The sequence below is a fragment of the Ranitomeya imitator genome, chromosome 7 (genome assembly GCF_032444005.1).
Source record: "Ranitomeya imitator isolate aRanImi1 chromosome 7, aRanImi1.pri, whole genome shotgun sequence".
NCBI classification, from domain to species: Eukaryota; Metazoa; Chordata; class Amphibia; order Anura; family Dendrobatidae; genus Ranitomeya; species Ranitomeya imitator.
Genome location: NC_091288.1, coordinates 184,388,592 through 184,398,437, shown reverse-complemented (window position 1 = coordinate 184,398,437; position 9,846 = coordinate 184,388,592). Strand labels below are relative to the sequence as shown.

General features: G+C 49.9%; 1 protein-coding gene and 1 long non-coding RNA gene across 2 annotated transcripts in view; one reads left to right on the top strand and one right to left on the bottom strand.

The window, feature by feature from the left end:
• Window positions 1-9,846, top strand: part of LOC138645804 (zinc finger protein 850-like) — an 88,303-nt gene that overhangs the window by 835 nt on the left and 77,622 nt on the right. The window lies entirely within an intron of this gene.
• Window positions 1-9,846, bottom strand: part of LOC138645826 (uncharacterized) — a 101,524-nt gene that overhangs the window by 52,114 nt on the left and 39,564 nt on the right. The gene's annotated exons all lie outside the window — the stretch shown is intronic.

Below are 9,846 nucleotides of genomic sequence, written 5' to 3'. Positions count from 1 at the left end.
GAGATGGGAATACCCCTTTTAAAGAGAACCTGTCCATAGATTCATTCTGCCTGAATCACAAGCAGCATAAGTATGGCTACATGATTGCAGCCAGGTATATTTTACTCTAAAATGCTGCTGTGTTTCTGACAAATCTAGTTTGACTCCACCCGCTTCAGATGATTGACAGGTCTCTCCCTATGTAGCACATGAGTCCTGTCAATCACCTGGATCAGGCTGGGGACCTCTGGTCTCTGAAATGGCTTCTCAAGCAAAGGAGACGATTCGTCAAAGTTTTGTCACAAGTCGATTGGTTAAAAAAAAATAAAATTGTGACTTTTGGCGTCCTCACTCCATTGTCTCCAAGCTCTGAAACAGTGGGATTGGGTGGGGACGCGGCTGCCCCCCACTCGTCAAATTCATGACTTGTAGCGGTCGCTTCTCCACAAGTCTTACTACAGCAGGGACTGGAGTAATATTTGCAGTGAGGTGCACACCGCTACGCACCTCACCTGATTTATGAAGTACCCCCTTAACCCCTTCACGACCTCCACCATACTAGTACGGCAGAGGTCGGATCCCCTGCTTTGATGTGGGCTCCAGCACTGAGCCCACCTCAAAGCCGCGACAAGTCAGTTGTTTTGAACAGCTGACATGTGCGCGCAATAGTGGCGGGTGAAATCACGATTCACCCGCCACTATTAACTAGTTACATGCCGCTGTCAAACAGTGATAGCGGCACTTAACTACCGCTTCCAGCCCCGCGGCCTGAAATGCGCGCATCGCCAACCTCTGTCACATGATCGGGGGTCAGCGATGCGTTGGCATAACAACCAGAGGTCTCCTTGAGACCTCTATGGTTGTTCATGCCGGATTGCTATGAGCGCCACCCTGTGGTCGGCGCTTATAGCAGATCTACAATACTACATAGAAGCGATCTGAGCATCGCTTCTATGTAGCAGAGCCGATCAGGCTATGCCAGCTTCTAGCCTCCCATGGAGACTAATGAAGCATGGCGAAAGTAGAAAAAAAATGTTTTAAAAAATATAAAAGTTTAAATCACCCCCCTTTTGCCCCATTAAAAATAAAACAATAAAAAAAAAAATCAAACCTACACATTTGTTATCACTGCGTTCAGAATCGCCCGATCAATAAAAAAAAAAAAAGTATTAACCAGATCGCTAAACGGCGTAGCAAGAAAAAAAACTCAAAACGCCAGAATTACATTTTTTTGGTCGCCATGACATTGCATTAAAATGTAATAACGGACGATCAAAAAAAAGTATCTGTACCAAAATGGTATCATTAAAAACGTCAGCTCGGCACGCAAAAAATAAGCCCTCACCCGACCCGAGATCACGAAAAGTGGAGGCGCTATGGGTATCTGAAAATTGCGTTTTTTTGTTTTTTTAGCAAAGTTTGGAAATTTTTTTTACCACTTAGATAAAACATGACCTAGACATGTTTGGTGTCTATGAACTCATAATGACCTGGAGAATTATAATTGCAGATCAGTTTTAGCATTTAGTGAACCTAGCAAAAATGCCAAACAAAAAAACCAGTGTGGGATGGCACTTTTTTTGCAATTTCATCGCACTTGGAATTTTTTTCCCGGATTCTAGTACACGACATGATAAAACCAATGATGCCATTCAAAAGTACAACTTGTCCTGCAAAAAACAAGCCCTCACATGGCTATACTGACAGAAAAGTAAAAAAGTTATGGGGGCAAGGTCTTGAAGGGGTTAATGAATCAGGAGCGTTTTGCTCCAATTCCCCCATTCATCAGGATCAGCGAGAAAATTGCTGGTTTGATAAATCGGAGCTAATAATAATAATCTTTTTATATAGCGCTAACATATTCGGCAGCGCTGTACAGTTTGCACACATTATCATCGCTGTCCCCGATGGGGCTCACAAGCTACATTCCCTATCAGTATGTTTTTGGAATGTGGAAGTTCATGCAGCCCAGGAATTTACAGGAACTGGAGGCTTTTTGCCAAGAAGAGTGGGCAGCTCTACCATCTGAGAAAATGAAGACCCTCATCCACAACTACCACAAAAGACTTCAAGCCAGGGTGGATAAAAATCAATGTTTTTTTTTTAAAAAAAAATTGGATTTTTTTGATCGGATTTTTTTGATTTAAATCGGATTTTTTTCAATAAACTGCTTTTTGAGGAAAATATTTTACCATCCAAAGGTTCTTCCATCATGAGATAAAGCGGAGTTGTTTAACTCAGTAGAATAAAGGCTGTATATGTGTAACATTCACAATGCCATGCTCTTCCAGAGGTTTCTGTAGGATTAGGTGGCAGTTTCTCTCCTATATTATCACAGACGCTCGCTTTACTTACGCAGTTCTCAAAACTGAATTTGACTCCGCAGAGGTCCCAGCCTCTTCTTCACGGCAAAAATGTTACAACATGAACAGAGTTGAGAAAAAGACCTTAATCCTATTGTTCTACAAACCTATGAATACAGAATCAACCCCTTCAGTGCCAAGTCCAAGAAGTTAGACAATATGTTTCTGATTGTTTGGAGTGGAATAGATCTGCACAACACAAGAAGAATGTGAATCTAAGTGTGAGGAGGAGGAAGGGCAAGCAGACAAGAAAATGAAAGTGAAACTTTGAGCACAATACTGCAGCATAGCCACAGACAGACAAGTCTGGATCTGTTTGTGTGTACGATCTGAGGTTTATTACATTCTTATAATGGCAGCAGGCCGTAAAAGAGACCCAGTTTGGGAATATTTTAATGAAGCTCCTTCGCCTATCGGTAAGGCAGGCATGCGTGCAAAATGCATCAGTCATCTTCATCACCGCACTTCTCATGATGTTGCCTCATTCGCGCCACCAGGCCTTGCATCTCTTTGTTGCATCGTTTGCATTTTGCACGCATGCCTGCCTTACCGATAGGCGAAGGAGCTTCATTAAAATATTCCCAAACTGGGTCTCTTTTACGGCCTGCTGCCATTATAAGGAAAGAATGTAATAAACCTCAGATCGTAAGCACAAACAGATCCAGACTTGTCTGTCTGTGGCTATGCTGCAGTATTGTGCTCAAAGTTTCACTTTCATTTTCTTGTCTGCTTGCCCTTCCTCCTCCTCGCACTTAGATTCACATTCTTCTTGTGTTGTGCAGATCTATTCCACTCCAAACAATCAGAAACATATTGTCTAACTTCTTGGACTTGGCACTGAAGGGGTTGATTCTGTATTCATAGGTTTGTAGAACAATAGGATTAAGGTCTTTTTCTCAACTCTGTTCATGTTGTAACATTTTTGCCGTGAAGAAGAGGCTGGGACCTCTGCGGAGTCAAATTCAGTTAGGTAGAAGCTTTGATTTAAATCACTGATTTAAATCAAGCCTTACTGACAAGTGATTTAAATCGTGATTTAAATCAGTTAGATTTAAATCAAATCCACCCTGCTTCAAGCTGTCATTGATGTTAGAGGGGGTGTCACGTTAATGTATAAAATCGCAGACGACCTATGATGATGTCGCGGTCCCATGACCGTGACGTCATGGCAGGTTCTTGTCGCACACCAGCGCTGGGACGGGAGCGGAAGCTGCCGCTTGCAATGGAGCGGTCCGGGGAGCGTGGCGAGGAGCGAGAAAAGTGGCGGAGGGGGAGTATAGCAGGTTTTTTTTATTATTATTTTTAATATGACCTATTTTTACTATTGATGCTGCATAGGCAGCATCAATAGTAAATAGTTGGGGACACACAGGGTTAATAGCAGCGGTAACGGAGTGCGTTACACCGCGGGCTGTTACCGCTGCCATTAACCCTGTGTGAGCGGTGAGTGGAGGGGATTACGGAGCGGTCGCCGGGCAGTGAGTGCAAGGGAGTAGGGAAGGGAGTAATCGGACTGTGCCCGTCGCTGATTGGTCGCGGCAGCCATGTCAGGCAGCTGCCGAGACCAATCAGCGAACGAATAACCGTGACAGAAGGACAGACAGACGGATGTGACCCTTAAGCAATTATATATATAGATTGTCTGGCTGCGGCTGGAGCATTTATAATTCCCTCACTGCAGCGTGCCTGCTAGGCAGTCCACAGTGAAGTGGCCCATCCGGCGACTAATTATCCTAAGTGTAGTTCCCTGACTGACCTGAGGGTTAGGGGGGCGCCGGAGAGCTGCAAGTTCTGAAGCAAAACTGTGAAAAGCGGGATATACATAAATCCCTGCAATTCGTGATATATTGATGCAGCAGTGGGATAACTAAAATAAGCCCCTGCGGTAAATTGATAGGTCAATAGCCTTGGTTGTGTTTTCATCACATTGTAGCAGTGGAGGGATAACTAAGATAAGCCCCCCTGCACATGTGATAGCCGTGTGCTGGCCAAAGGTCACCCACGATCCGTGACATATTGGTGGCAGAGCGGTGGGATCATAGAGCATTAGTGATCTGGTTTGAGCAATCATTCCTCTCACTAAAACTAGCATGGTTCTTCCAAGGACCCTGCAGCAATAGTTTGGAGACCGAACTCAGTGTTTATTAGTCCTGAGACAATTGTGTGTACTCATAATTATCCCCTACTCTTCTCTTTGTTTTTCTATCCTATTTTTTATTTGGCAACCATGGCTGCAAAAGGAGAAGCCTGGTACACCCAGTAGAAGAAGGACACTCTTGCTGGAGTATGCATGTACCACGGCCTGGACCCCCAGGGCAAAATCAAGGCTCAAATGGTCACAGAACTGGTGCAATTCGAAGCCGATCAAGTTGGCCCTCAGAGCCCAGGAGACGCAGAAGCCAGCACCAGCGCAGGTGGTGCTGCTGCCGAGGTCCAACCGCTACATGCTGGCCCTACTTGCAACCAGGGGAGCGCGGACCTCCGCCTGCAGCTGGCTCTGCAACAATGCTCCCCAGATGACACAGAGACATCTGCAGCTGGTCCTGCATTTCGAACTGGCCCAGCGGGAGGCGGAGAGAGCCCAGCGGGAGGCTGACAGAGCCGAGCGGCAAGCGGTGCGGCAGTATCAGCTGCAGTTAACCCGACTCCAAATGCAGGGGTCATCCCAGTCCAGCTGTGAGTCCAGCAGTGCCCAGATCCCAAAACCCCGGCCAGAGAACTTAACGGTGATGGAAAGGGACGGGGACACTTTTCTGCGGGCCTTTCAGAAAGCCTGCAGACAGTACCAGCTGCCTACAGAAGAATGGGCCCGATACCTGACCCCAGGGCTAAGTGGCAAAGCTCTGGAGGTGTTTGCTGCTCTCTCTCAAGAGCAAGATGGTGACTATGAGGCCATCAAGCAGGCCCTGATAACCAAGTACCAGATTACACCTGAGGTTTACCATAGAAAGTTTCGGAACCTCCAACGTGACCCACACAACAGTTACAGTGATGTGGCGCATGGACTCGGGACCCACTTTTACCAGTGGACCCAAGGACTGTCAGTGACCACCTTTGCACAGCTGCGGGACCTGATGATCAAAGACCAGTTCTTATATCTTTGCCCAGCTGAGGTGGGATAGTTCGTAATGGACAGAGAGCCCAAAGATGTGACAAAAGCAGCGCAGATTGCTGATGCCTATGAGGCCAACCGTAAGTCCCAAGTGCAGAAGCCAGTCACCGCCAGCTGGAAAGTGGGTAAACTTGCAACCAACATCAGTACCTTTGCCAGCCAACACACAAGAGGCCCTGATCCTGTTGCCAACAGCATCAGACCTACCACCAACCCTTGCCAGTGTTTTTCCTGCAAGCGAACTGGTCACATCAGCGCCCTGTGTCCAGAGAAGCAGAGGAACCCCCCAGCCAAGGCCCCATGGCCTAATGCAGTCGTTCTTTTGGTGGGTGGGACAGTTGGGAGGGTGTGTGACAACGTGCAGCATGTCACCATGGGGGGCCAGCCTCAAGGACATCGGGGCTGAACGAACCCTCATCCGACCCGAACTGGCGGCCCCTGAAAAGATTATTGCGGGGAAAACCCTGACTGTCACCAGGATTGGGGGCATCCGCTGTCCCTTGCCAATGGCCCGGGTGCATATAGATTGGGGTGCCGGGAGCGGGGTGAAGGAAGTAGGGCTGTCCGATAACTTGCCCACTGATGTCTTATTGGGGACTGATTTGGGGAGAATGGTTGCATACTATGTCCCTGGCTCCTCTCCCCGATCGAATGCTGATGATAGCAATGAGAAATCGCATGTGTTACCTGACCATGCTTTATCTAGTAATGATGCATCACTAGAAGTCCCAGAGAGGGGTCATTTAACATTTCTACCATTGTAACCGGGAGGAGCTCGAAATTTCTGGGACTTTGTGTTAACCATTTTTTCTCTAGGAATGTTGTTGAACCTGATAGCCATTTTTCCACAAAGGTTGATGTGTCCACAGGTGCAGGAGTGCTCAGCCACGTCACTCCGCGGGGTGGGATGGCTGAGGAACCCCTAACAGGAGCAAGCATCGGTGCTCAAGGAAATGGGGAGGTGCATGCGAACCAGGAGGAAGGTGATGCCATGCAATTGACCAGTGCCACCGAGGAAGGTAACTGGCCCATAAGTAGCACTGCTCCTGAGGTGATGGGGGTGGATGGGGAGGTAGTACCCATAGCAGCATCGGCTGATGGGTCTGTGGAAATCCCCGGGGAGACAGCCTACATTGCTGCTGTCATCCGCATTCAGAGTGCCTGGAATGCAGATAACGGTCTGCCTTCCTGACTCTCCTCAGTCACCGTCGTGACTGAACCAGAGATGACCCAGAGGGTTCCCGTGGGGAAGGGACCCTGACGTTGCTTCCGGCTTCCCCTAGCCAGGAGTTTCAGGCCACTCCGCGTGCAGATGCGAGCCTAGAGAATTTGAGACAACTTGCTGAGACGCCCACCTCCGTGACTGATAAGGAGAGGGTATTCTGGGAACAAGGGAGGTTGTACCGGGAGACAGTACCCAGAAAATCGCAAAAGGAGTGGTTGATGGAAAGACAGCTGGTCGTCTCGCAGCAATTCCGGAGTGAGTTGTTGCGGGACCCATGAGATCCCGGTCGCTAGACACTTGGGGATCAGCAAAACTAGGGCCCAGCTGTCTCAACACTTTTATTGGCCCAAGATGGGGACAGATGTGTCAAACTACTGACGCTCCTGTGTCACCTGTCAGAGTGGGGAAGGCGGGGCCTGCAGTTGCTAGTGATAGAGGAGCCTTTCCAGAGGATCGTGGTGGACATTGTGGGCCCGCTGGCCGTCCCCAGCAGCTCTGAAAAGCAATACATCCTTACTGTGGTAGACTACGCTACCCGGTACCCAGAGGCAGTGGCTCTGTCCTCAACTAGGGAAGATAAGGTGGCGGATGCACTGTTGGCTAACTTTTCACATGTAGGATTTCCCAGGGAGATGCTTCAAGGGACCCAATTCATGTCTCGCCTAATGGAGGCTCTCTGTAAGTGAATGCAGGTGAAGCATCTGGTATCGAGTGTGTATCACCCACAGACCAATGGCTTGTGTGAACGCTTCAATCGTACCCTCAAACAGATGCTCTGCATGCTGGTTGAGACCCAAAGATGTGACTGGGAGCGGTACCTCCCACACCTGCTGTTCGCTTACCGAGAGGTTCCGCAGGCCTCGACGGGGTTCTCCCCCCTTCGAGCTCTTGTACGGCAGGCGAGTCTGGGAACCCCTTGGGTTGGTAAGGGAATCTTGGGGAGAGGAGCCAAACCCTTCTGAAGTGTTCATAGTGGAGTATGTCATGCGCTTCCGTGACAAGATGCAGACCTTGACGCAGTTGGTGCATGACAACATGACGCAGGCTCAGGCTGATCAGAAGCACTGGTACAACCAGAACGCCCGGGAGCGGACCTACCACGTGGGTCAAAAGGTGTGGGTGCTGGTCCCCGTACCAAAAGATAAGCTTCAGGCAGCCTGGGAAGGCCCATACTTCGTCCACCAGCGGCTCAACCCGGTCACCTACGTGGTCACGCTTGACCACGCTCGGGGTAGGCGAAAGGCCTTTCACGTCCACATGATGAAGGCTCATCATGAACGTGAACCGTTTGTCCAACTTGTCTGCAGCCTGCCCGAAGACGGGGAGGAAGAACCCCTCCTGGACATGCCGGCCCAAGCCAAGGTCAGTGGGTCCATTGAGGACATGGAGGTAAGCGCCTCGCTAACCGAACCTCAGCGGTTGCAGTTGTGTACCAAGCTGGAACCATTCCGGGCCATGTTCTCTAACCGACCTGGAAGGACTGAGTTAGCGGTCCACGAGGTGGACACCGGGAATCATGCCCCACTACAGCGAGCACCTTATTGGATCTCTGACGAGGTGCAGCAGGCTATGCGCCAGGAGATCGATGAGATGTTACAGCTGGGGTTGATTCAACGGTCAAAGAGGGCGTGGGTTTCACCTGTAGTCCTCGTGCCAAAGAAGGATCGGACCACCAGGTTCTGCGTGGACTACAGGGGGCTCAATTCCATCACAGCCTCTGATGCCCACCCAATGCCGCGCATCGAGGAGCTGCTTGAGAAGTTAACTGGAGCAAAATACCTGACCATAATGCATCTGAGTCGAGGATACTGGCAGATTCCCCTGAGCCCCGAGGCACAGGAGAAGTCTGCCTTTATCACACCCTTCAGACTGTATGAGTCCACGGTCATGCCCTTCGGCATGAAGAATGCCCCTGCCACTTTCCAGCGGATGGTCAACCACCTGCTTCAGGGACTGGAGAAGTACGCGGTGGCGTACTTGCATGACATTGCCATCTTCAGTTCCTCTTGGGGTGAACACCTGCAGCATCTTGAGGAGGTGCTCAGGCGGCTTCACCGAGCCGGTCTGACCAGCAAGCCGGGAAAGTGCCAGATGGGCATGAGAGAGGTCCACTATCTGGGGCACTGGGTAGGTGGGAAGACCATAAAACCGGAACCTGGGAAAGTGGACGCGATCGTGAATTGGCCCACCCCCAGGACCAAGAAACAGGTGATGTCCTTCCTGGGCACTGCAGGCTACTATAGGCGCTTCGTACAGAACTATAGTAGCCTGGAAAAACCCTTGACGGACCTCACCAGGAAGAAGCTGCCGCACATCGTCAACTGGACTGACTGCTGTGAGGGGGGCCTTCCAGGCGTTGAAAACAGCACTGTGCAATGCCCCTGTGTTGAAAGCAGTTGACAGCAGTCGACTGTTCTTGGAGCAGACCGACGCCAGCGAGTTTGTCCTCAGTGCTGTGCTCAGCCAGGTTGACTCGGAGGATCAAGAGCACCCTGTGTTGTACCTGAGCCTGAAACTTCTGCCGACGGAAGTGGCCTTCTCCACCATCGAGAAGGAGTGCCTGGCCCTCACAACCGTCTGCGCTGGCTACACGCCATGTGTGGGACCAACGGAAGGTTGCTATGCTGGAGCCATGCCCTCCTGCAGTATGACTTTACCATTGAGCACAAAACAGGCAGGGAGCATGGCAATGCGGATGGGTTATCCCGCCGGGGTGAACCTGCTGAGATGCGCATGGAGGAGTACCGAGCGGTTCTTCCTCCATAGCGCAGTCCAAAAGGGGGAGGTGTCACATTAATGTATAAAATCGCGGACGTTTCATTCTCCCTTGTTACCACACACGCTGCGGGCTCCGACCCGCCCTTCCTCTTTTCTCAAACCTTCGCTTGGCTAGGCACAATCCCTGTGTAACTTGAAACTCAGTGTGGGGCTCTGACCCCCCCCCCCCCCCCCTCCTCCTCAAAGCTAGGAATGTTAATTAGGAAGGAATTCCTTTGTCTAAAAAGAAACGTGCTTTCCTTTGTATATAAGGGAGATAGTAAAAAGGGCATATCTCAGGCCCAATCAATGATAGAGATATGACAGATACATATTCGGAACGGGCTTTGATAGAGCTTCGTTGCGGCGTCGTTTGATAAACTCCTAAACCCCCCAGGAACCCGAGAAAT